Source organism: Notolabrus celidotus, chromosome 12, assembly GCF_009762535.1.
Source record: "Notolabrus celidotus isolate fNotCel1 chromosome 12, fNotCel1.pri, whole genome shotgun sequence".
Classification (NCBI taxonomy): domain Eukaryota; kingdom Metazoa; phylum Chordata; class Actinopteri; order Labriformes; family Labridae; genus Notolabrus; species Notolabrus celidotus.
Window position 1 is genome coordinate 874377 of NC_048283.1, and position 26252 is coordinate 900628.

General features: G+C 43.4%; 1 protein-coding gene across 1 annotated transcript in view; it reads left to right on the forward strand.

Moving 5' to 3' along the window:
• The window catches only part of mef2d (myocyte enhancer factor 2d), a 129624-nt gene that overhangs the window by 84429 nt on the left and 18943 nt on the right, over positions 1-26252 (forward strand). The window lies entirely within an intron of this gene.

Consider the following 26252-nt stretch of genomic DNA (forward strand, 5'->3'; position numbering starts at 1 on the left):
AGCAGCCCGGACTCTTAAAGTACGAGCGTGCTTCCTCGTGTTTGTTTTAGGACGCTCTGCAGTCCAGCTTTGAATCCAAGGAATATCAAATCATTGAAAACATGTGTTTTTATGAAAACAAGGTCCTGTGCAGGAGGAAGAGATCTGTAGGAGATGTGTGGGTGTCACTTCAGGGTCAGCCCGGGGTGCCAGAAGCCAAACCTGGACAGAAAAACCCTGGATATTTAAAATCTGCTTCTGTCTGTTACGTAGGCGCTGGTTTGTTCTAGTCTAAGCTACATGTCCGTCAGGTAGCTGCACGGATCACAGGAAGTAGTGACGGAGCAGACAAGGGAAACATTTTTTGCCAGTTTTGGCCTGGCCCTTAAAGGTGACATATTTATTGCTCATAAAAACACTTTGAAATCAGATTCTGGTCTGCCTGTAGACCCCTCTTTTTCAGCCCTGCTCAGAACAGGCTGTTTTCTGTGTCTGTGCCTTTAAATGAGAATGAGCTCTCTGACCACGCCCCCCTCAGGAAGTGGGTGTGGCCTCGACTCTCCAGCACGTTGATCTAATGTTTACATGTTGGCTGAATATACACGGCTGCTCAGAGACCCGCATTACTCCAACCCTCTGAATCTGATCCAGAATCTGATCCTGACGGAGAGGCGCCTGCAGCAGGACCTTTCTGAACCATTGGTCACAGATTTAGTGTTTCTTGTTGTTTTATTTGTCAGCATGTCGACGTGTGTCTTGGTACACAGCTACCAACATGTAGCTATGTGGCTATGCTAACTAGCGCTAGCACTTATCCATGAAAAATAAAAATCATCCACTAGATCTTCAAATCTGCAGACGTGGGGAGTCAAAGCGACCTTTGTGTTTATTAAGACAGCCTACAACTAGCATGCCTCCCTCCTAAGCTCCTTGTTAGCACACATGTGTGCATGGGCTGAACAAGCTCCGAGCTCTGACTTCCTGTTACAGACCGGATGGCGTTGTGACGTATGAAAAACACTGAAAACTGAAACGGCTGGTTTCAGCACACATTTACAGAAAGGTGGAGAAATCAGAACAGGGGCAGAATGGAGTCTTTGACTTTTCAGGGGGTTTGTAGACAGGGACACAGATTTCAGGGAGAGAACCATTAAAAAGTAAATTTTACATGATATGTCACCTTTAAAGGAAGTTTGTCCTTGCTGCAAACACTGTAATCAAAGTGTCAGTGCTGCAGCCATGACAGTCTGTGCTGCAGCTGCAGGTTCTCATCTCTTTGAGGAGGAAAATAAAGTTCTTACAGTCTGTCAGATTTTCTCTCACTGAGGTTCTCCAGTAATCTAAAGACACACGTTCCCTGCTTGGCTTGAACCCGAGCGTTCAACATGACAGTGAATAAGCGCTGCACGGTGACTCCATGTTCTCAGTGTTTGCAGCAGACCGATCCGGATCTCCTGCAGCAAAACCACTTCTAAAGAAAACAGCAGAGAGAGAGAGAGAGAGAAACTCAAAAGGCAGGAGAGCTCCGGCTTTAAGTCCAGGCTCTATATGAAGCCTGAGTGCTGTGCTGCAGAGTGCACGGCTCGCTGAATCATACCTAACCATCTCGTGTTCAATTCATGAGAGGGCCATTATGTATAAAAGGGTCAGCAAGGCATGTGAATGTGCTTCGTGCTCGCCCGGCGAGCGCCAATGAAGTTTCTTCCCACAGGGAGGAGAGACGTTCTCAGGAAAGATGTATTCCTATTACCAAAACATAAAGAAGGGAGTCAACGATCGGCCTCACACCTTCACCGCGAACCTCCTCGCTGACCTCTCTGCTAGTCAATATGCTAATGAGCTAAAGTTAGACCTCAGCCTCCTGACGGCCTCTTCGGTTCTCTGGTGGACATTTTGTGCTGAGGTGGTTTCCACTTGGATCCAGGCAGCATCGTTTGGCTTGTTGTTGCTGTTGTTGTTATTGAGGTCTCTGAGTAACAACAGGGTCTGTGCCGGAGGGGCAGGAAGGGGGAGAGGGGAGAGAGGGGAGAGGGGGAGGGCCCAGCTGTCCCTGACCTCTGGCTCTCTGCCTTTTAGCTTGCAGGAACAGCAGATCGCAGTCTTCAATAACACACAGATAGACCGGACCACCAAATCCAGACCAGGACAGGGTGCTGTCACTTACTCTGTCTGACCCGACCCCCCAGCTGTTGTTTCAGGGAATAAAAAAACGACTCTGTGAGCTAAAATAAATCTTGTTTCTGTCGGTCTTGTTTGCTTTGTGTCGCCTCTATGATTGCTAAGAAAATATTTTTGGGTGTCAGGCCAAAAGAGAGACGAGAGCGCTCAGTGATTCAGATCTGTGGATGAAATTATAAAAAGTTCACTCAGGCCAAGATAAAGAATCAGCAGGCACCATAAGAGTTAATACAACTACACAACATGCACTTCAGACCAGACTCAGGGGATAGAGGGAGATGAAGAGAGAGAGAGAGATGATAGTGGAGAGACGGATAGTAGTAGTTGTAGCAGCTGGAGTCTGGAACGTCCACAGCAGCAGAGATCCAGAGGAACCTACGAGACAAGGGAGCTCAGGGACTCCAGAAAGGTCTAAGAAAAGAGAGAAGAGAGGGAGACCAGAAGAAAGAAAAAGAGGAGAATAAATGGTGAAGGAAAGGACGGAGTAAGAAAAGGAGGCAAAGGATGAAGAAAGAAAGAAAGAAGAAAAGAGATAAGTGAAGAAAGAAAGAAACGAGGAAGGAATGAAAGGAAGAAAGAAGGAATAAAAGAAAGAAGGAATGAAAGAAAGAAAGAAAGAAAGAAAGAAAGAAAGAAAGAAAGAAAGAAAGAAAGAAAGGATGAATAACAGACCCCAAAAAAGGAATCTACAGCAGAGATCCAGAGGAACCTACGAGACAAGGGAGCTCAGGGACTCCAGAAAGGTCTATGGTTAGTAACTTTAATGGGACAGGAAGAGTTAAAGTGAGAGACAGGCAGAGAGAGAAGAGAGAGGGAAAGACAGGATCCCAGTGTGTCAGTCTAAGCCTATAGCAGCATAACTAAGACCTGGTCCAAGCCTGATCCAGCTCTAACTATAAGCTTTATCAAAAAGGAAAGTTTGAAGCCTACTCTTAAAAGTAGAGAGGGTGTCTGCCTCCCGGACCCTGACTGGTAGATGATTCCAAAGGAGAGGGGCCTGATAACTGAAGGCTCTACCTCCCATACTACTTTTAAAGACTTTAGGTACAAGAAGTAGGCCTTACATACTTGGAGCATTCTAGAGGGGTAATAAGGCACTATGAGACTATGGCAGAGATCCAGAGGAACCTACGAGACAAGGGAGCTCAGGGACTCCAGAAAGGTCTATGGTTAGTAACTTTAATGGGACAGGAAGAGTTAAAGTGAGAGACAGTCTGAGCCTATAGCAGCATAACTAAGATCTGGATCCAGCACAATATCTGTGACGCTTCATGACCAAAAAACTGACCCCCTGTAGACCTTTGATGCCCTGTGTTCTGTTTGGTGGATTTGTAAAGCCAAATTAGGGGGCCTTATTATGTAGGAATCCCTCTGTAATGTCAGACACCTGTTAGTGGAACAAACAAGCACTATCAGTGGATGTACTGGGATTGTGCAACTTGTCCTCCAAGGATTACATCCAGTGTTTCCAACTTAGAGACTTTGTCACTATACTTAGAGAGTTTTCAGACTCCTCTAGTGACTCTTTCAGGTGTTAATGGAGACTTTTGGAGACTGACGTGAAAGCATGTATCGTTCTTACTCTACTCGGCGAGCAGTGGATGCTGCTGTGAGTCCCTCCTAGGTGCATTCAGAGCAGGAGGTGTTCATCCCTCAGCATCCAGACGGCAAACGTATCATGCATGTATGAAGACACCGCTGGCTGATCCTGCCTACAGTCTCTTTTTGGTCCTTTTAGATTGTAAATATAGATTGTGTACAATAAGTTGTCTGCTCCTAAGTGTAGTTATAAACATATTTAGGGTGTTTTTTAACCTCTTTTTGTCTCTCCCTCAACTTTACACATCTCTCCTGCAGCATCCATTACAATTTAGATTATGCAAATTAAATGATGACGTCATTTAGAGACTTTTAGGACAGCCAATAGCTACTTTCCAATCCTCACTGAGGAGTTGGCAATACTGTTTACATCGCTGTCAGTTTTGTGATGGTTGGTTGAAGAAATCTGCACTGCAAAAACTCAGATCTGAGCAAAATTAGACAAGTGACAAAAAACAAGTCCTGGATCTCTGTGCAGAAATATCTCCTGAACAGAAAGTACAATTTACCTCAGTTTCTAATATTTGGCAGGCCTTATTTTGTGCTCTAATGTCTTGTAACAGGACTTGTAATGTGAATTTGGCTGATTTGGAGTCAAGTGAGGCTAGGAATAAGATTTCAGTTTTTGCAGCACGCTGGAACAAATCCAAACTCTGTGTTTCTCAGTCATGTGGACGAGAGCAGGAAAATTAGCGGTAGTAGTGAACTCGCTGCTCCTGAGCTCCTGCATGAAAGCCGTGCTAAAGACAGCCGAATATTCCAACAGAATTAAATATCAATTTCAACTATTTGTTTTTTATTCCCTGCCTTTATGAACAAAGCAAACATACCTGTGTCTCTGGAGCGGTGAACTTCAACACCACATGATGAGTTTTATTCCCCGCTTTCAGGCTGTTTCATCAAACGTGTTATTGGAAGACGCCCAGAGGCTTCAAAGATTGTTTGATTCATCTCATGAACCCCTGAGAGGCTCCTCCGACCTCTAACTTCTGCTTTAAGGCATCATTCTTCTCCGTGTTGTCTGTAGCTATCCACAAACATTTAAATCAATCACTAGCTGCTGCTGCTGCTGCGCTGGAGGGGCTTCAGATGCAGCTGCCTTTTACTGCAACTTTCCAGGAAGCCAGGAACCTTTTCAGGAACTGGAGGACTTTGTTTGTTGAGAGGTGGATTCCTGAAGGCGAGTCCGGTCTTCAGCAGTTTCTCAGGGGTGGTGTTAGATGTGAAAAAAAGAAGAAGGGTCTCATACAGACCTCTCAAAGAAATACAAAATCAGGATTCATTTGGAGGCATGAGAAAAATTATGAAAGACGGATTCACAAGAGAAAAAAAATCTCAGTTTTTTTAAATTAACAAGATGCCGTCGCCTCAGTTGCACTCCTTGAGGTCCAGTATTTTCAGCAATTGTCTGGTTGTCTCTTGAGTCACCAAGTCACCAGCTTCAATGCATTTCAGATGCATTGCTTTATATCCATGAAGCCGTATCTGCTCAGCTGATCCTGGAGAAATGCTGCAACGTGCAGAAGATCAGAACCTTACATCTAAATAACTGCAAAGTCCAAAGATGCCTGCTGATCAAAGTTTACAACAACATCTAGGTTCCTTAAAGACATGAGTAGACCCAAAGTCTTAAACTCAAAGTAAATGAAACTGAGTTAAACTGAACAACTGGGGTGTGTTCAGGCTACTTTCTTGTGTGGCCTTCAGGTGCTGTTGGGATTTTACAGGAGCGGTACGTCGTTCAATCAGAAAAACAGCCTCATTTGTTTTTTCTCATGTGATTGCAACACGCTTCCATAAATAAAAACTCCACATGCATGTTTTTGTAGAAATAAAGGAGTCAACAAGAGAGGACAGGGTCTTAGTTTAGTCCCTGCTCTGCAAAAAAAGTGCCTGCTCTTGAAGTAGTGCTTTCAAAATGACCAGGTTTGAGTTTACCATCTCACGGCCAAATTCCACCAGATCTGTGTCCGGTCCGTCTCTGATCCGTCACTGCTCCAGATCTGATCGGTTTCTATTCTAGTCAATGTGTTAACTTCCACTGGATCCAGCTCCGTTGACTGTTCATCTGTGCACTAAAGACAAAACCCTCCAGAGATGGTCCTTTTTGCTCAAGAGTTAACAGCCTTTGCATCACTCTCTTCAAATCCACCAGATCCACTCTTACGGCCAAAATCCACCACATCTGTGTCCAGTCTATCTCAATGGATCTGATAGGTTTCTATTCTAGTCAATGTGTTAACTTCCACTGGATCCGTTCCATTGCGTACCGGCTGCATCTCTGATCCGGCAGGTCCGAGTCCTCCGGATCAGATACACAAGACTTCTCTTCTTCCCGGATGCCGGAGCACGACGCATCAATCTCAACAGAGCAGATGGAGCGGGACAGGAAGTCAGGCATCAAAACATCAAAATAGCAGCTTGATTTTCAAAATAAAAGCCTCTGTGTTATCACCAGATCGTATTTCACTTAACTACAACAACAAACCAAAGTCATGATGAGCGGAGCCAGGCCTGGAGTCAACAGGTCAGAGGTTTTCAGAGGACCAGAAAGACAACATGGATGAGGAGAGGAGGAGGAGGAGAATCCTTGATTCAGTGATTACAGAAGGGGAAACCTCGGTCACATGACTCCAGCTGTCCTGAGGTCCTGCTGGAAGTCCTGTGTTAGTTTGAATCTGTGCACGGACAGAAACTCAGGTTTCAAGAAGCGATGATGCTGACGCTCACTTTTGCGTGGCGCTCGTGTCCTGACTTTTGTTGAGGCTGAAGAGTTTGTGCAGAAACTTCATGACTCTCTTATCTTTGTCAGTTACTGACATTGAGTCTGTGGAGCGTGCAGTTTGAGTTACACAAGCTTCTGTTTACATCTGAGTTGCAGGATTGTTCTGGTATTTTGGAGGTGCTCTGCCTGGACACAGAAATAATAATAATGTGCGAAGAGGACATTTGGTTCCTGGGACTATTTGGTCTAAAAGGGGCTTGAGGGCTGGTGTTGTAACATCCAGTGAGATTTAATCCAATAATGGATGGAGTCCAATAAGGGCTGAAATCTCAGGGAAAGTGTCGGTGAAGCACTTTTTGATTTGAGTGGGTGGATACTTAGACAGAGGTAGCAGAGTTTGCTGCCACGTTTTTCACCTCCACTTCTCCGTCTGTCACTTCCTCTCCTCCTTTCACCCGCTCCTCCTCTCTCTCCTTCCTCCTAATCTCCTGATTTACTCGGTCACGACCATTTCTCCCTCCTTTTCTTATCCCTCTCTCTCTCTCTCTCTCTCTGTCTCACTGTGTCAGCAGTAAAGCCTTTCTGTAGGCTGTATCTCCAGCTGCAGATGGCTCTTAAGTGTATGCAAGTGTGTGTGTGTGTGTGTGTGTTAGTGTGTGTGTGTGTATGTATATGTGTGCGTGTGTGTGTGTGACAGGGCGTTGGGCTGCTTCGGGCCACATCAGCTCAAGCTCCACTGGCCCTGTTTGTGTGCGTACATGTGTTTGTGTTTTCAAGTGTGTCACTCTGTCTCTTTCTCTCTCTTTGTGTGTGTGTGTGTGTGTGTAAGTGTGTGTGCATGTGTGTGTGTGTGTGTGCATCTCTCTCTGTTTGCACGCTCTGCAGTGGCCCATGAGATCGCCTCATACAATATTCAGGCCTGGTGAGCCTCTCAGTTGTGTGTCTGTCTATGTGTGTGTCCTACATGGGAGCTTCCCTCCTATACCAGCTTGTATACTTCACCCCACACATCGACACACACACACACACACACACACACACACACACACACACACACACACACACACACACACACACAAACACGTCCTCTCTGCGGGCCAAGAGGCATCCACTAACTTTCTCCAGCGCCTGTCCTCAGCTGTCCCCGCTGCCAGATGTGCTGCAGCACACACCTCCTTGCTAAGCGGGTGTTAGCATCATCTGTGGCGACCACTTCCCATTAATCCTTATTATTTTGCATTTGCAGCGACATTTGGAAACATTAAGTTCAAGAATAAGTCCTCGTGTGACCTCAGAGCTGCATTTGAGGGGAAATATTTATGCCACACTGTGAGAGGATGTGCTGAAATGCTAATATCATAATGTTCTAATCTACTGTGGGAGGTTTGGAGTTCCTGTGGCGGCAGGACGGATGTGTTTGAGTACTTTTCAACACATTTCTTGCAACAGTTGTCTCCTGTGTTGCAACTTACAGGCCTAAAAATCAATCAATCAATCAAGCTGTATTTATAGAGCACCTTTCATACAAATCAAATGTATTCAAAGAGCTTTACAGCGACTGAAAAGAAGAAAGAAGCAGAAATAAAACAATGGCAAGATATTCAAAAACAAAAAAAGGGATTTTAAAATAGAGACAGCAATAAAATAAGTTCAATTAAAATAAGTTAAAGCGTCAGATTAATATTAAGAATATAAATAGTTAAAATAAAAAAATTATGAAGGGTAAGGATAAAAGTTGAAAATAAAATGAAGGCTGAAAATATCAATAAAACTGTGAAGATAAATTAAATAAATACAAATAAAATAAACAAAAAAATAATAAAATAAATAATAAAATAATAAAGCATAATTCAGGGTTTCCACACGTCCTGGAAAACCTGGAAAACTGGCAGCTTTCAGATTCCTCTGCTGGCTCTTTTGTTTTTTTCTTAGCTAATTTTATATTTCTTGAGAAAAGAGAAAGCTGAGATGAGAGTTTCCCATCATTATAACTTGGTTGCACTAATAAAGTGAAGTGCTGTACATCTGTAATCAATTTGCCATCATCTTTAAGCATGTAAGAGATGATTTCATGGATAGCCATAGACTTTCAATGTAGACTTCCACTGAGAGGAACATATTAGATTATTTAGGAACTAAATTAGGAACTACATTTAGACTGTCATACCAGCTTGATCATCACTGAAAATGTCCTTGAAATGTCCTGGAAAATGATCTCTGGAAAAGAGTGGGAATCCTGATAATTTAAAGCTGGGGTTGGTAGTCAGATTTAGAGACACTTTTTGATATACTGGTTAACATTATCTTTATATTCAGATGGCGATCAATACATAATGTGTTCTTAAAGAAGATATTAATAGAAGAAGGAATAAAAAAATAAGATATAAATACAAATAAAATAAAACAAAATAAAATAGAATAAAATAAAATAATAATAAAATAAAGATAGAATAAAATATATTAAAATAAAATAATGATACAATACAAACAATTTAAAATAAAATAATTTAAAATAAAATGAAATAGAATAAAATAAAATAATTTAAAATAAAATAATTTAAAATAAAATAATTTAAAATAAAATAATTTAAAATAAAATAAAATAGAATAAAATAAAATAGAATAAAATAAAATGAAATAAAATAAAATAAAATAGAATAGAATAAAATAATTTAAAATAGAATAAAATAAAATAAAATAGAATAAAATAGAATAAAATAGAATACAATAGAATAAAATAATTTAAAATAATATTAAAGTATAAACACTCCCAAACTGGTGATAAACTTTTTTATGGGTGCAGAAAGACTCAGATTAATCCTTCATTCTTAAACACATGTCTCCACTTGATGATTGAACCTTCACTCCATCTCCCTCGGATCACACCGAGGCATGTTGAACATTCAAAGGTCATCATGACTGCATCATGTAACAGACACACAAGACTTCAGACTTTCAGATACATGTTTGACTTTTAGAGGAATTCAGAGCAAAGTGCTCAAAGATCACGACCGTGTGGATGAATCATGAGTTATTATCACGACTTAAGCTTTGATAAGGTGGCACGGGGTGTGACATCGCTGGTCGAGGACAGAGCAGAGACACACGGCGACATACAGAGAGAGAGAGAGAGAGAGAGAGAGAGAGAGAGAGAGAGAGAGAGAGAGAGAGAGAGAGAGAGAGAGAGAGAGAGAGAGAGAAAGAAAGAGAGGATAGTTGGATAGCCACAAAATGTGCCCATTTGCCGCTCTGCCTCTGTGAGTCTCTCCAAGCAAGTGCTTTTGAGTATGAATTATGAAGTGTGGATTTAGTCACGCAGCCTCACACACACACACTCATCCATGCATGCACATACACACTCATGTCCTTTGGCCTCCCTGCATGTACTGTACACACACACACACACACACACACACACACACTGCGGCGTCCCTGTATGCTTAGAAGCACTTTAGTTCACTTCGAGGTGTGTGTGTGTGCGTGTGTGTGTGTGTGTGTATGTGTGTGCACAAGATTCCTTTACTCCAGTGTGAGTCTGAGAGGCAGCACATATGCACACACAGCCTCTCTTTGAGATGCACGTGCTGCCTGACTCTGTGTGGTTGTGTGTGTGTGTGTGTGTGTGGGCAGCTTGCCTCTCCTGCCAGAATGTGTTAATCCGCTTGACTGCAGATCCCAATCAGGGCGAGGGAAGGAGGAGAGCGAGGGGACAGAGGAGACACGAGCGAGGGAAATGCTAAAAGAGCGGCGATGAATAGACGAGGAGAGAAAGGAAGACGACGGGCGGGGAGCAGGGAGCGGGAAAGCCCTTTTTTTTTTTCTTTAAGCAGCTCTAAGGAGGCAGATTTTACCAGATAGACCCTCTTTGTGGGGGTTAAGGACTCTGGGGCCCTAGCCTGGATCCTCCTGGGTCACAGCCAGGCGAGCGACACGAATCAAAGGAGACAGGATTCACCTCTTAAGTAGCTCATTCTGTTAGCCGCCATGATAGCCACAACAATAACTGAACCAAAACCATCAGCCCCCGGCACACGGGAGGAGAGGGAGGCCTCGGGGAGACTCCTCCTCAGCTAATCCCAACTCTGAAGACCTCCTCAGACACCTGTCACACCCTGAGGTCTTAATCTGGACTAGAGAAGGTCACTGAGAGGCCTGTGTGTGTGCACAAACCTGATTGGTCGCATCAAGTCAGCTGATCACTCTCATTTAGATCTGTTTGAATGAAGTTCAGCAGGACTTCATCACAGAACTAAGGAAGTAATGCAGATGCAGTTATTCAATTTACATGAAGGGGAGTAAATGAAGCTCTTCCTAACGACGTTATTAAAGCTTGTTTCTAACAAATCCACATCCTCATATTTTCAGTGTAAGAGAGAGAGAGCAGCGATATGTGATGGAGTTAAAGAGGTCGTGAAGAGTCATTCATCCTGCTCCCTGCTGCGTGTGTCTCTGCTCTTCTCTCTGTCACATCTGAATCTCCTTAAAAATTCCAACACAGTCCCTTCAGCTTCTGATGACGATGGACATGTTACGTTAGTGTTTGTTTCAGACCGAGATCAGAGCAGAGAGAGACAGCAACGTCACCTCTGTCACCTTTATTCTGTTAGTGCCGACCTGCAGGGTTTGGAAAGGGAGCTTCAAATCACTGCCGAGTGCTTGATGCTCTAAGATCTCCAAAATTAGAAAGTTTGAGTCACAGGGAGGCGGCATTCTCTCTGCAGATACATTATGAGGCCTGTTTTATTTTTTGGGATATACATGGTATATATGTATCTTTCTTTTGACAGTAGGTTAAATGTTGATCTGTCTTTTTGATGATTTTATCTGAAGATGGATAGATATTTTATTAATCCCTTGCAGGAAAAATGTCTCTGTTAGAGCAGCTGAATTCAGTCATGACACAGCTTAAAATACCGGACATAAATATAATATAAGGGGTGCTGGTGGCCTAGCGGTCTAAGCGCCCCACAAACAGAGGCTACAGTCCTTGTTGCAGGGGTCGCCGGTTCCATTCCCAGCCGTGACCATTTCCTGCATGTCTTCCCCCAATCAACTCCCCTAATTTCCTGTCTCTCTTCAGCTGTCCTGTTAATTAAAGGCAAAAAGCCCCAAAATACAACTTAAAACAAAAAAATAATAATAATATAAAAAAATATCTGGAAAAATAAAACATTTGGATATTTTTGAAAAATACATAGAAATGACCTGAAATAACATCTAGAAAATATTAAATAATACAAAAAATAATACCTTCATTATACTCCATAAAAGCTCTCTATAAAAATGTAATTAAAGGTGACATATCATGCAAAATGGACTTTTTAATGGTTCTCTACCTGAAATCTGTGTCCCTGTCTACAAACCCCCTGAGAATGAAAAGAATCCATTCTGCCCCTGTTCTGATTTCTCCACCTTTCTGTAAATGTGTGCTGAAACCAGCCGTGTTTTTGTTACGTAACAACAATATCCGGTCTGTAACAGGAAGTCAGAGCTCGGAGCTTGTTCAGCCCATAGACTGTATAAAATACAACTCAACCCCTCCTCCGTTTTTCATTCCCTGCACACATGTGTGCTAACAAGGAGCTTAGGAGGGAGGCATGCTAGTTGTAGGCTGTCTTAATAAACACAAAGGTCGCTTTGACTCCCCACGTCTGCAGATTTGAAGATCTAGTTTATGATTTTTATTTACCATGGATAAGTGCTAGCGCTAGTTAGCATAGCTACATAGCTACATGTCATAGCTGTAGCTGTGTACCAAGACACACGTCGACATGCTGACAAATAAAACAACAAGAAACACTAAATCTGTGACCAGTCCTTCAGAAAGGTCCCGCTGCCTTTCTGGTAGAGGTCGGTTTGACTCCCCACGTCTGAAGATTTGAAGATCGAGTGGATGATTTTTATTTGTCATGGATAAGTGCTAGCGCTAGTTAGCATAGCCACATAGCTACATGTTCGTAGCTGTGTACCAAGACACACGTCGACATGCTGACAAATAAAACAACAAGAAACACTAAATCTGTGACCAATGGTTCAGAAAGGTCCTGCTGCAGGCGCCTCTCCGTCAGGATCAGATTCTGGATCAGATTCAGAGGGTTGCAGTAACGTGATCTGTGAGCAGCCGTGTATATTCAGCCAACATGTAAACATTAGATCAACGTGCTGGAGAGCCGAGGCACATCCACTTCCTGAGGGGGCGTGGTCAGAGAGAAAACAGAGTGTTCTGAGCAGGACTGAAGAAGAGGGCTTTTCAGGCAGACCAGAATCTGATTTCAAAGTGTTTTTTTGACGATAAACTTTAAAGACATGTTTTGGGGACCTCTTAGACCAATATATGTTGATGAAAAAAGCGTGATATGTCCCCTTTAAAAGAATATTCAACTCAACTTTATTTATATAGCAACTTTTAAACAAAAGTGCTTCACAAAGGAAGAGAGACAGAAAACAACAGAGAAGGGGAAATAATAAAAGTACTGATCATACTTAAAATACTTAAAATTAAACAAAATCAATACAGTTAAAAATAATAAAATAAGTAAGAATAGAAAGCAAAATAAAAAATCAGTTAAAGTTAAAATAAATCACATAAATACAAGAAATAAATGGATAAATAAATAAGACAAATAAATCTTGTTAGAACAATTAAAAATCCAAACTGCAAAGATTCACAGTTTGCAAAGTTACATGATGTAATGGCTGCTGAGAGAAAGAACCTTCTGTAACTCAGTGCTCGGCTGAATCACCAGTAGACTCTGGAGCAGGTGTGTGAGGTCTCTCAGGATGGACTCCATTGGATCTGCTCTCCTGATCAGTTGATTGATTCTGTCTTCTGTCTGTGAGCTCCCATCCTCTGAGCAGAGCACACCAGATCACGCAGCACTGGTCAGTCTGGTCCTGAAGAGGCTGCGTCCGAACATGAACAGCATGTATGTGTCAGCCTCCATGCCCAACCTATCGCCTCAGACTTTTTAAGAGAAATAAATCCAGCTGAGAGAAACCTTTAAAAACACTCAGACACTGTCAGAATCACAATCCCATCAATATTTCAGAAACCGCCTCGTTAAGATCTTATTTCTTAAAAACCCTGCTCTTCTGCTCTCGGCTGAATCAAACACACTTTAAGGGCTTTGAGGCTCAAAGCTCAGGGCTGATGTGTCTTCTGTCATCCCTCCAAACATTCTGAAATTAAATATTGAGACGCGGGTTAATTGGAGACGATTTCTCTTTATTACAGCAGCATTTCAGGGCCGAGGATTTCACAGAGATGTCTTCACGGTGTCACTCGCTCCGAGTCGTCTGCTCAGAACTCTGATTTCTGACCTGCTGTGTGAAATGATTAATGCTCCTACAATGAAACCAGGACTCCATTAAAAAGATATTAAGTACTGAAGTCCTTGATTGATGAATTACTGACTCATTTCCAGAGTCTCTTATATTATAAAGAAGCTGATGAATGATGGAGACACCCACCTCCCTCCCTGAAACAAACACAACCTCTTCATTAATGAGTCCAGTATCTATCAGAGACCACCCGCTCCCCTCCCCTTTGTTTAGTCTCCATCAAAGCAGACAACCAATCAGGGCGCAGAGTGTAGCTGACAGGAGGGACGTCCCACATGGTCGGCTTCCTCTCTAACCAAGCAAGTCGTCCTGAGGCCTCCGCCCCCCCGGGAGAGCAGGCTCCATTAACTTTCCAGATAAATAATTTCAGTCAGAGCCAGCCGGAGGAGTTTCAAGGATGTTTGGGCCGCTGACGACAGTTTAAGAATGTGAGAGAGGAGAGGAGAGGAGAGGAGAGGAGAGGAGAGGAGAGGAGAGGAGAGGAGAGGAGAGGAGAGGAGAAAAGAGGAGAGGAGAGAAGAGGAGAGAAGAGGAGAGGAGAGGAGAGGAGAGGAGAGGAGAGGAGAGGAGAGGAGAGGAGAGGAGAGGAGAGCAAAGAGGAGAGGAGAGGAGAAGAGAAGAGAAGAGAAGAGAAGAGAGGAGAGGAGAGGAGAGGAGAGGAGAGGAGAGGAGAGGAGAGGAGAAGAGAAAAGAGGAGAGGAGAGGAGAGGAGCGGAGCTGGGGCTTCATGGATGATGTACCTCAGACGACTAGACGGTCTGTTTGTTTGCTTTGAAGAGATAGAGACGGTTTTATTCCACTGCTTTGGAGGAAGAGTGAAAGCATGAGTTATCCAGCAGCTGATGATGCATCCCTGTTTTTAAAAGCAGTTTGCTTCCACGTATCTCTCTCCTGGAAGCCCGTCCAGTTAACACTGAGCTGGGTAGATCAGCATTTTCCATCGATGCCCCTAAATCATGGAATACCCTCCAACAGACTTTAAAATTGACATCCATTCCCTCTTTTGCAGAGTTTAAGACTTTGATCTCAGACCACTGTGTCTGCAACTGTCTCTGTTTTAATGAAGCTATTGTTTTGTGAATGATTGTGTGTTTGTTCGTTGTTTTAGATTAGATTAGATTTATGGTCATTGAGCATGTAACAGGTACAAACAAGTAATGAAATATAGATAGCATGTAACCAGAAGTGCTTAGCAGTAAGTTAAATAACATGAATAATACAGAATATACAAATATGACTGATGAATTAATATTATATGATATGTATCTACATGAATGACTAGACTATATATGTACAGTAAATTGAATTTATGAATGAATGAATGTACAGGATGGAAAGTGCAGTTAATGGTGGAGTGGTGGTTCAGTCCTGAGGTGGTAAGCATGTTTATGTGAGTGAAAGGGGGGTGGGACGTCAGGGGACAGAGTTCAACAAAGAGACAGCTGTGGGGAAGAAGCTGTTCCTGAACCTGGAGGTTTTGGTCCTGAGGCTCCTGTAGCGCCTCCCAGAGGGCAGGAGGGTAAACAGGGCTGTGAGCTGGGTGACATGAGTCTTTGGTGATGTCCCCAGCTCTCCTGAGACGGCACTTCCTGTAGGTGTCCCCAATGGCAGAAAGTGAGGCTCCAGTGATGCGTTGGGAGGTTTTCACCACCCTCTGCAATGCATTCTGGTCCGAGACAGAGCAGATCCCGTACCAAACTGTAATGCACTTGGTAAGGATGCTCTCAATCTTGTAGAAGTTCACCAGGATCTTTGAAGAGAGGCGGTTTTTCTTCAAAGTCTTCAGGAAAAAGAGACGCTGGTGAGCCTGCTTGACCAGATTGGAGCAGTTGGTCTTCCAGATGAGGTCCTGTGGGATGTGGATCCCCAGGAATTTGAAGCTGGTCACACGCTCCACCTCCACCATCGATGTGGATGGATGAGTGTATGTCGGCATTCTTTCTGAGATCTACGATGAGCTCCTTTGTCTTTTTAGTGTTTCAGTTTCTAATGTGCCTGTGATCTCAACAACACTGGAAATGAGGGAAACCTCAATGTCTTTTGGAGAATAAATAAAGGTATTGAATTGAATTTAATTGAATATCACAAGTGTAAGGAAAAATGAGGAGTTGTGTTGAATCTGGCGCCCCCTCTGGATGAAATCGGAAGTGTTTTTCCATGATGAAGTCTGCATGAAGTGCGTCTGCAGGATTTGCTTTTGCAGGACGTGTACAGAAGTTTCCATCACTTCAAATGTTTGATTCTCTGAGCCTCAGATGCATCTTGTTCAGAGTTTGCAGCCTGTGAAAAGACTGAGAGATAACAGCAGAAGAAGTGAAGAGGAAGAAAGAGGGAGTGTAAATATGATGGGAAAGCTCTCGGTTTGGAGACAGAGAGAGAGAGAGAGACGGAAAGAGAGAGAGAGAGAGAGGGCAAAAGAGGACACAGAGAGAGGGAGAGCAGTGGGAACAAGAGTGAGAAAGATGAGAGAGAGAGAGGGGGAGGAGGATGAGAGGAAACAGGCGTCCAGGGAGACTCACATATGGAGACATTACAAGGAAAAGGGTGAAAAACACAGAAGGACGAGTGCGAGACTTTGCACTTTTCTGCGAGAGAGCGAGAGCGCCCGTTAAAGGTGGTGGGCCGAGAGAGAGAGAAAGAGAGAGAGTGTGTGAGAGAGAAAGAGAAAGAGAGAGAGAGAGAGAGAGCTGGAAACAGAGGTCGGGCGGACAGGCGGGTGGGCGAGCAAGAGAGCCAGAGGGGGGGAGGAAAGGAGGGAAGTAATGGGGCGGGGCTTGAACGCAGGAGCAGCCAGTCAGAGGCCGGCGTGGTGCTCTGCAGGGTGAATCTTACCCTGGCAACACAATGGAGTGAGAGAGAGAGAGAGAGAGAGAGAGAGGGAGAGAGAGGGTGGACAGGTGAACAGATGGCTGACTGACTGAGACACAAGCTGATCAGTGTGACAGTGTGTGTGTGTGTGTGTGTGAGAGAGAGAGAGAGCATGTGAGTGTACTGTAGCACAAATGTTGAGTGTGAAAGAGACAAAAAAAGAGAGAGAAGGAGAGAGAGGGAACGATGCCCATGTTTGCACCACAATGTTCACAAAATATCAGTTTTGTTTACATGAGAAGAGAGAGAGAGAGAGAGAGAGAGAGAGAGAGAGAGAGAGAGAGAGAGAGAGAGAGAGACAGAGAGAGAGAGAGAGAGAGAGGTCGGTGTTATCAAAGACAACGTGTTTGTGTAAAGAGACAGATGTGTGTTCTGTTTCCTGTTTCATCAGATTCATCTCCAGGAAACGTTTCAGATTTGGACGTTTGAAAGCAAGGACATAACTTTAAGGATGTTTCCTCTGCTCTGTGCTGCGTTCAAGGACCGATCACTCTCTGTTTTATACCTCACAGATTGCCCTTAGAGGCAGTGGGAGTAAGGTGGTTGGTGCTGTAGATAGGATGCTAGCTACACTAACTTTCCCTAACTTTCAGGTGCAAAATCAGAGCTCCAACCATGTTTCTTTATTATGCTTTAGCTGAAGCTGTTGTGAGTTAATAAACATCGAACAGGTGATGAGTAAAACATGTTGGGTTTTGCAGAAATAACTCTCATGAGGCAGAACATCCATGACTTCTCCATCCAGCCGGCTTTATCGGCTCGATTGGCAGGCAGTTGAGTCGATTGTGGATCCAGAGACTGAGGAGGACAAATACCTCTTTTCCACCGGGTTGTATTTCCTGGCTGGTGCTCACGCTGGTTCGGAGCTGGTTGAACTCGTGCACCAACACGGCACCCGTTTGTTTCTCCGCCCGCTCGAGGCATTGGAAGAGGCACGTCATGACTATAGACTGTATAAAATATGGACGTAGTATCTGTGATGTCACCCATCTGTTTCTGAAGAGCTGCTTTGAGGCCAATCGTTGGTGGCAGCCATATTGCTGCTGTGGCGCCACTGTGACCTTAAGAGGCGGAGTTTGAGCCTCCTAGCCGACAGCTACAGTGTTCCTGCAGGCAGCTGTGCCTCTCATTGGAAGACTAGTAATCTCAATATCTTGGAAATCGCCGCATTAGAAAGAAATCCTCCCCCCCCTCACAGTGAGAGGACATTGAGAAATGAGCTATCCAGACTACACTGGTCTTTTGTACCAGGCTGTGAACATGTTTATTAATGCTGTAGCAGTTTTTAGCACTTCTGCATTGGACTCATACTTTCAGACCGGAGGTTGCCGCTTGGTCATGACGTCACATTTACATGACCGCTTTTCCCAGCAGCGCTAGCCGCAAACTTTCCCTCACAACAACAACGATGGAGGACAACGGCAGCTTGTCTCCTCGGCCGACCGCTGCTTTGCCTTGGAATCCATTAGTCTCTTTGATTTGTTTGCTGCAGGACGATGGAGGGAACATGTTGGGTTTGTGGTTTTGATCACAGTAACCCCGCCCCTCGCCCCTGACGTAAGCGGTTTGCAGTTCCAGACCAGCAAAGAGTTGGAGCCGCTCTGGAACCGGTTTTCCCGGCCCTGAGCCGGTTCACTCACAGTCAGAACAAGAACAACCAGTTCTCAATTGAGTGCCGCCTCCAAACCGGTCCTGGAACTGCCTCGGTGGAAAAGGGGTAAAAGAGACTCCACGTTCATTTACAACCGTTGTCAAGGGGGTTCGACCAATCAGAATGAAGCATCAGGTGGCTTACATGTATTTCAATCAGGAGAGACACATTTTGAATATTAAAGATTATTTCTTACAACTGAATGAATGATGAAACTTGACAGAAATCTTTGGTGTAAGGACTCTATGGGGATAATGTTGTGAGGGTAGGATGCATGAATTTGGCAGCTGAAGAAATCCCCCTAGAGTCCAGACACTGGTGGTGGTGGTTGATGATCCTAGGAATTGAAGACCTGCAGAGACCAGGTGGAGATGGGGAGGTGGAGGGGTGCACACCATCAATGCAAGAAGGAACTAGCAGGAGAGAGAGACGCATTTAAAAAGACAGCAGAAAGTTGATAGGCTGATGATAAGGGCGTGCCACTGAGCTATTGGATGATGCAGCTGCTGATTAACCAATGACAGCTCAGGAGCGTGCAGCTGGAAGAGGGTGAGCTATTGAACGAGGGAGAGGAGAGTTAAACAACTGCTGTGATTGCTTTATAGTCTTCCTGTCTGAACTTTTGCTAGAGTTACATTATGGCTGAGATCTCTGCATTATTATTATTATTCTTATGCCTTGTACAAAGAGAGCACAGTTTACCTAAGTCAAATTCCTTGTGTGTTCAAGCGTACCTGGCCAATAAAGCTGATTCTGATTCTGATTCTGATTCTGATTGACCATCCTGTGCCCCCACAGTTTTTTGCTGTATCTAAGGCAGATATGGATGCTGGTGCATTCAGGAAAGATGGCCGTTAAGTCTAACAGCTTCTCTAATGATCTGATTGGCTGTTTCTTTCTGTGGTCACATTTGTTTTGTTTGCACACTCTTATCCGAACTTATAAGACCCAGATTGGATGAAACTGGCAGAAGCAGATCTGGACTCTTTTTGTCTGGGGGTGAATAATCACCCCCTAACCATCCCCTGGCTCAGGCCCTGGCAGCAGGAGCAATGCTTGGTTGTTGTCGGGGTCAATGAGGGTCAACTTCAAGTCGGGGAATCAATTATTTCAGCAGAAGCTCCTCTGCAGTGGTTTCTGTTTGTGTCAGTACATGTGCATGATCCACCAACATGTCTCCAGTGTCATCGGCGTTTTGTCCTGCAGCCTCTTTGCGTCCTGACGGCGGGGGTGCAGGAGGTCCACGCCTCAATCACATCTTCCTCTCAGCCCTCCGTCACATGCCGTCTTTGTCAGGTTGAACTCACTTTGTGTCATTTCTGTTCCCTCTATTTTATTTTTTAGGTCAGAACACAAACACACTCACACACCAGCTGCCACAAAAGAACTGTGGACAACAAAGCGAGTGGCGACAGCAGCGGCGGCGGCGGCGGCTCCTGCACGTTAAATTTGCATTAAGCTGCAGATCAGAGCGCTGACTTGTTCTGCTGAGAGTGAACAGCTGAATCAGGCGACTGTCTCCGTGTTGGAACAAATCTGTCTAATAACCCGCTTCGGCTGCTAGATAAAACACCGCTCTGACACCGCCGTGATAATAATGGCTTTGAGTTTTAATGAGATTCATATCAAAGAGCACTATTGTTATTAAAAACTGGCAGTGTCTTTACGCTGACATCCAGCAGGCATCATTACCCTCATGCCCTCACCTGTTCTGAGGATGTGAGACTAATTCATCTGAAATTAAAAGAACCTCTGTCTCTGCCTCCTCGGGGTTTTGTCGGGCGCTCTTGCAGGTACGAGTCTCCGCCGGCTCCACTTCCGAGGCTGGATTGCTCGCAGTTGAATCATCCTCACTTAGCGTTTGATTGAGCTCAGTGGGAGTCGCGGAACATGTGCTTATGTTTTAATCAGACCACCACTCGACTGCAGTCACACTTGACACGGCATAATTAATTAAGAAAATATAGGGTGAGTGAAATATTGAAAATGATCTCGGAGTACTTTGTGTCTTGGAGACGATTTGTGAAATGACACACTGTAAAAATTCATGATCATGTTTGTCAGGCTTTTGGAGATGGTTCAAACAAAACAGAACTTATTCCAGTACAAGGAACCATCTTTGAAACTTCCATACAAAGTTAACAAGCTGCTCTCAGTCGAAAATGGTTCCACTTATGAGACACACACATAAGGAGGAACTTTACCCCTGAACTACGTGCGTTTCCACCGGTGAATGCGCCTCTCCCGGTGTTCCGGTTTTAAAAGTGACCCTGTAAACTGGAGACCTTCAGCTGAACGTGTCAGTGTTTGTGTTGATTCATTCATTGCTTTTTCCATGTTTTTAACCGCAGGCACAAAATGTTCACTTTTTTCATGTTTTTCTGCTTTTGGAGCACAATTTCAAGTTTGAGGAAAATTGTTTTTTCGACAGGGTCAATTTTTTTTTGTTATTTTTTTTTTGTCAAAATTTATTTTTTTCAAAAAGAATTGGCCCAAAAAAAAAATTCAAATTTTTTTTTCAAAAATATATTTTTTTTCAAAAATATATTTTTCTTCAAAAATATTTTTTTCTTCAAAAATATTTTTTTCTTCAAAAATACTTTTTTCTTCAAAAATATTTTTTTTTCAAAAATATTTTTTTCTTCAAAAATACTTTTTTCTTCAAAAATATTTTTTTCTTCAAAAATATTTTTTTCTTCAAAAAAATTTTTGAAGAAAAAAAAAAAAAAAAAATTCTGAAAAAAAAATTTTTGAAGAAAAAAATATTTTTGAAGAAAAAATATTTTTTTTTTCATTTTTTTCCCAAAAACATTCACAGTCATTGTTTTCACATCTGTGATTCACTTGTTTTCTCTTTCTTTCATTAGTTTTTATTTGTTCTATCTTTTTTGTATGTGTGTGTACTTTTCAAAAGAAGAAGCTGTGATTCTCTTGATTTAGCAGCTTGTAACAGTAGTCTTCTCTCAGCCCACTGTGGATGCGTCTCACCTCCGGGTGTTGCGGTTTTAAAAGTGACCCTGTAAACTGGAGACCTTCAGCTGAACGTGTCAGTGTTTGTGTTGATTCATTCATTGCTTTTTCCATGTTTTTAACCGCAGGCACAACATTTTCACTTTTTCATGTTTTTCTGCTTTTGGAGCACAATTTCAAGTTTGAGGAAAATAAATTTTTTCAACGGTCAACTTTTTTTTGTCAATTTTTTTTTTTGTCAAAAATATTTTTTTTCAAAATAAATTGGCAAAAAAAATATTTCACATTTTTTTAGTCAACATTTTTTTTCAATTTTTTTTTGTCAAATTTTTTTTTTCAATTTTTTTTTGTCAACATTTTTTTTTCACATTTAAAAAAAAAAAATTTTTTTCACATTTTTTTTCTAAATATTTTTTCCAAAAACCATTCACAGTCATTGTTTTCCATCTGTGATTCTCTTGATTTCTCTTTCTTTCATTAGTTTTTATTTCTTCTATCTTTTTTGTATGTGTGTGTACTTTTCAAAAGAAGAAGCTGTGATTCTCTTGATTTAGCAGCTTGTAACAGTAGTCTTCTCTCAGCCCACCGTGAATGCGTCTCTCCTCCCGGTGTTCCGCTTTTAAAAGTGACCCTGTAAACTGGAGACCTTCAGCTGAACGTGTCAGTGTTTGTGGAGTTTACACAGCTGTTGAAACACAGAGGGAGTTCCTGGGAATGCAAACTAGTTTAGTTTTTATTAAGATTTCAAAATATCCTCATCAGATATTTAATGATGGTCTAAAGACGTTTATGAGGGATGCATCCGGCTGAGAGTCTCCAGTTAACAGGGTCGCTGTTTAAACCAAAACACCGGCCGATCTCTGCCACGGCTTTTTGAGTTCAAAAGGATTTTAAAGCCGTGTTGAAACGTCTTTGCTACTCGCGCTTATCTCCTCTCACGTGTTGATTCAGTGAATCCATCTGTGATGAAATATAGCACCATCTAAAACAGACCAGCTGAGTCTCTTCATGCTAACAGGCTAACTGTTGTGTTGCTCATAATGATACCTGCCTGTCCGTCTGCTTCTATGGTGTCATCTGTGATGAATGGCATTCCTCTTTGTTTTACTGCCCTCTACTGGTCTGGTGGTGTAGTGCATTTACTGGCCTGATTTGCACAATCTACCCGGGACTTCAGCCCGCGGTCGAAAAGCAGACAACACTGGGGGCACAGGAACCTTTTAGTTCAGGGGAAAGTAGCTCTGGGGGCTAAAAGACCCCAGAGCTCTTGGTGGAAATGCACCTATAGACTGTATTTATGACCTGTCCTGCAGCCAGCCAACAGGGGGCACTCTAAGTGTTTGGGCTTCACTTGTGGGAAGCTGTTGTGTTGTTCATTATTATGCTGTTTTTAAGGTTTTTGGAAGCGTACGGCTGAGTTTCTTCAGGTCAAGATGAGAGCATGATGAGATAGAGATTGTTTCAAAGCCAGACATTTTCCTCCTCGTCTTCTTCTTCTTCTTTTTTTCTCCTGCCACCTCCAGCTAAGTCTCGTATCGGGTCCACAGAAGCCTCTCCAGCTCCAGTCTCATTTCTGCTTGGCTGTGTGGTCAAGGACCGACCAGGCAAAGCTACTTAACAGCAAATCTTGTTTGGCAGAATCCTCTCAAAATAAGAGCCCCTCTCCTTTTCTCTCTCTCTCTTTCTTTCTCCTCTTCTTCTTCTTCGCGCCCCTTCCAAGGCGTGCTAACACTGACACAACCTGACTGCCGTTAACCGCGCCGCCAACACCACCGCGCGCCTCCTAACACGCCCTTTACCCCCTTTTTTCTCCGCTCAACCACTTCCCCCAGTGCCGAGCTTCACACCAATTAGCAGCACTGTTGATTGTGCGGCGCGGTGTGATGCCTCGGTGTGCCATCTGACATGCAGCTCAGGTTTATACACATTCCCCCGCCCTGAGAAAGTGCCACAGGCTGCTGCTGCTGCTGCTGCACATCCTGAACGCTCGCTGAAGATTGGGGGAGTGCTTCATCGTTTGATTTCAAAGCTTTCTCCATTTGGATCTGGAGTCAGTAGTTTCTTCACCCTTTTAACCCCTGACTCTCTGAGAGCACCTGCCGGGGGTGCGAGTGCAGAATCAGTGGTAATAACGTGCTTTCACGTAGGCGGCAGATGTGATGAACGTTGACCCCTCAAATCGATGAAGCATTATCAGAGGTTGAGATTTTCTCCACTTCTCTAACGCGCCTGTAGAATAAAAAAACTCTCCTTGTGTGTCTTTAGAAGGGTCAACTGTTCCATCTGACTTTTACTGCTTCGTTTTTATACAATGAGCAGTGTGGGAGTCAGCAGATGTGCCGCAGTCCAGAAGAACATTTGTGTTTGTGTTGGAGTGAAAACGGCTTCATGGATCTGGTTATGAAGAAGATGTAAACAAGCTTTTGGAGACGCTCGTACATAATAAGTAAGGGATGATGTATGGTTCGCTTCAGGGTTTTGTCTCACCCTGTCAGGATTCTTTTCCCCATAACAACCTGCTAACTGTACATTATCCTGCTTATTACCCCGCTACTAACTTAAAATACAAACACCTCGCTAAAAGCATTGATTCAGGGGCGTGCAAGGACGATCTGCCAAAGCACAGAGATCATAGAACCGGCTGTAGTGCTTGTTCTATCCCTCGTTGTGTCTGTGCCTTAAGTCTGTGTGTCCATGCACAGCCACATCCAAAGTTTTCTCTCTGTGAATCACACCATGTGTTAGTCCACTTCATATAAGCACTACAGACACACGGATGAACCAATCAGAGCGAGCTGTAGGCAGTGTGTTGGTTTGTTTATCCCCTCCTCTCCCTGAGAGAAAGCATGGCTGCTAATGAAAGTGAAAGTGAGGAGTTGGTCCCTAGAAGAAGCTCTACCTCAGTAATATGGAACTGGTTTGGGTTTTCCCAAAGTGACACGACACAAACAACTGTTATTTACAAAGTTTGCAACGAGAAGGTCCGCACCTTGGATGGAAACACAACTAACCTTATTGAACCACCTGAAGAAACAGGATGCAGAAATTCAAAAGGCGAGGAGACCGATGGCGTGCCGCCGTCCACACAGGCAAAACAAACAACTCTGACACAGGCGTTTGATCAGGGCACTCTGTATGAGGAAACAAGTCAGCTCTGGAAAGATGGAACTGAAGCAGGAAGGTTTTATCTCAAAGGACATGATCCCCCAGCAAGTGTGAACCTTACTTTTAGGGATGTACCGATCCCACTTCTTAGGTCCTGATACCGATATCGATACCTGGGCTTTGGTATCTGCTGATACCGATGCTAGCCGATCCGATCCCGGTGTTGATTTGACAATCCCTATTCCTTAATGTGAGGATAGAATCATGTTTTGGCAACTTCAGGCTTTTCTGACTTTGATGAAACAATTAAATCCATTAACCTGTCCGTGTTTTCACACTTTGAATCCATCAATAGAAGGTCTCTTCCTTCTTTGCAGTCGGCTACAGCTGATGTAAACTTCCTCCTTTGGGCTTCCATTATATTTTTCAGCGCGACCGCCATCCATAGAAACATAAGCGCTGCACATGTTGCAAGTTTCCTGTGGAGTTGTTAGCATAAGAAGCGTGACATGCAGCTTCATGCTCCACCGGGCAAACATGCACAGACCGGCCGGCGCTGATGACGTAGGAGACACACATGGCTGTTAAACACAGAAAAGCATAGAACTGAGATGAATATCCGGGAGGCAGACACCCTCTCCACTTTTAAGAGTAGACTTAAAACTTTCCTTTTTGATAAAGCTTATAGTTAGAGCTGGATCAGGCTTGGACCAGCTTTTGTCATGCTGCTATAGGCCTAGACTGCCGGGGGAACTGGCACACTGACACTGGGATCCTAGCTCACCTTCTTCCCCCCAACCCCTTCATCACTTACTTTAACTCTGCCTGTCCCATTAAAGTTACTAACCATAGACCTTTCTGGAGTCCCTGAGCTCCATTGTCTCGTAGATTCCTCTGAGCTGCCGTAGACGTCCTCCTGCTGCGGACGATCTGGACTCCAGCTGATACGGACGTGCTGGACTCCAGCGGCAACAACAGCTTCTACGACTCGTCTCATCACTATCACCTCTCTCTTACTCCCCTCTATCTGTCTTTTCAGACCCAACTCAGTCGAGGCATGATGGCTGTCTAACATGAGTCTGGTCCTGCTGGAGGTTTCTGCCTGTTAAAGGAAGTTTTTCCTCACCACTGTAACTTGCTAAATACTGCGATGTGCAATGCTCATGATGGATTAAGGTGGGGTCAGACTGAGTCTTACCCTGTCTTGGTGTTGGGTCTCTGTTCATAATTTGACATAGAGTGGTCTAGACCTTCTATGTTTGTAAAAGCGTCTTGAGATAACGTTTGTTGTGATTTGGCGCTATACAAATAAAGATTGATTGATTGATTGATTGAATAGATCTGCCACATGGATCGGCACTATATATCGGCCCTTAGTCACCGATATCTGATCTAGCTTTTTGAGTCCGATCTAGCTGATATCCAATACCAGGATCGGATCGGTGCATCCCTACTTACTTTAATGTTGTGTTGAAGTTGTTTTTCATTTTGAGTTAAGAAAAGAAAAACACTGACTAAATGAAGTTGAAGTTATGCATGTCAATGTTTTAGTTTGATGTTAATTGTACTTGGCACAAGTTTTCTAAATTATTTAACTAAATTAAAAAAGAGTTGGAACAGTATCCTGTCTGAAATTATCTTTGATCTGTTTAAGGCTGATTTTAAAAAGGTAAACTGGTTTGTTTTACTGGTAAATTACTTGCAAAAAATCTGAATAATCTAAATGAAAGAATCGTGATAAAATCGTGACATGATTTATTTTTCATATTGCACACCCCTACATTGATTAAAGATAGTGATTCCACATCAGTTAGCGTTCCATGCTGATGGATTCTT